The 1297-nt window shown below is 36.7% G+C and overlaps 1 pseudogene; it reads right to left on the bottom strand.

Moving 5' to 3' along the window:
- On the bottom strand, window positions 1-552 carry LOC124891481 (annotated as a pseudogene).
- Window positions 553-1297: the final 745 nt, after the last annotated feature.

Genomic DNA, 1297 nt, shown 5'->3' with positions numbered 1-1297 from the left:
TTTTGAGAAATCTATCGATCAATTCGGATTCTTTCTTTTTCTCTTGATTCTTTTTCGATCGAGATGTATAGATCCCGTTCATGGATTAACAAAAATGTGCAAAAGCTCTATTTGCCTCCGCCATTTTATGAGTCTCTTCCTTTTTGTGTATGGCATCGCCACTCTCTTTGGTAGCATCCACTAATTCGGCACTTAATTTGAAAGCCATATTTTGACTCGGACATTTTCGGGATGCCGCTAATAACCAACGAATGACAAGTGCTTTTCCTTGTGTGGATCCTATTTCAATGGGAACTTGATGAGTTGATCCACCTACACATCTTGCTTTTACTGTTATATCGGGAGTTACTCCACGTATTGCTTGACGTAAAACGGATAGTGGATTTGTTTCTATCTTTTGTTGAATCTTTTTCACGGCTCAATATATAATTAGATAAGCCAATGATATTTTTCCATGTTTCAGAATACGGTTAACCAACATGTTAACTAATCAATTACGATAAATTGGATATGATTTTGCTAATTTTTTTCTGCAGTACCTCGACGTGACATGAGCGTGAATGGGGTTCAAGAATTAGTTTTCTTTTTATAAGGGCTAAAATCACCTATTTTGGCCTTTTTAACACATATTGTAGGGTGGATCTCGAAAGATATGAAAGATCTCCCTCCAAGCCGTACATACGACTTTCATCGAATATGGCTTTCAACAGAATTCTATATGTATCTATGATATCGAGTATGGAATTCTTTTTACTCACTTTAAATTGAGTATCCGTTTCCCTCCCTTTCCTGCTAGGATTGGAAATCCTGTTATTTTATATATCCATGCGATTGAGTCCTTGGGTTTCCAAAATAGTGGAAAAAGAAGTTCTTCAAATCATTGCTATTTGACTTGGACCTATTCTAAAAAATTCAAGGTATTTTGAATTGTTTGTTGACACGGATAAAGTCAGGGAAAACCTCTGAAATTATTTCAATATTGAACCTAGCACATATAAGAGTTCCGAATCGAATCTCTTTAGAAAGAAGATCTTTTGTCTCATAGTAGCCTTCTCCAGTCCCCTTATGAAACTTTCGTTATTGGGTTAGCCATACACTTCACATGTTTCTAGCGATTCACATGGCATCATCAAATGGTACAAGTCCTAGATAAGAATCTACAATGCACTAGAACGCCCTTGTTGACGATCCTTTACTCCGACAGCATATAGTGTTCCTCGAACAATGTGATATCTCATACCGGGAAAATACTTAACCCTTTCCCCCCCTTACTAAGACTACAAAATGTTCTTGTGAA

This window comes from Capsicum annuum, unplaced genomic scaffold, assembly GCF_002878395.1.
Source record: "Capsicum annuum cultivar UCD-10X-F1 unplaced genomic scaffold, UCD10Xv1.1 ctg36120, whole genome shotgun sequence".
NCBI classification, from domain to species: Eukaryota; Viridiplantae; Streptophyta; class Magnoliopsida; order Solanales; family Solanaceae; genus Capsicum; species Capsicum annuum.
This window is presented reverse-complemented; position numbering and strand designations above follow the sequence as displayed.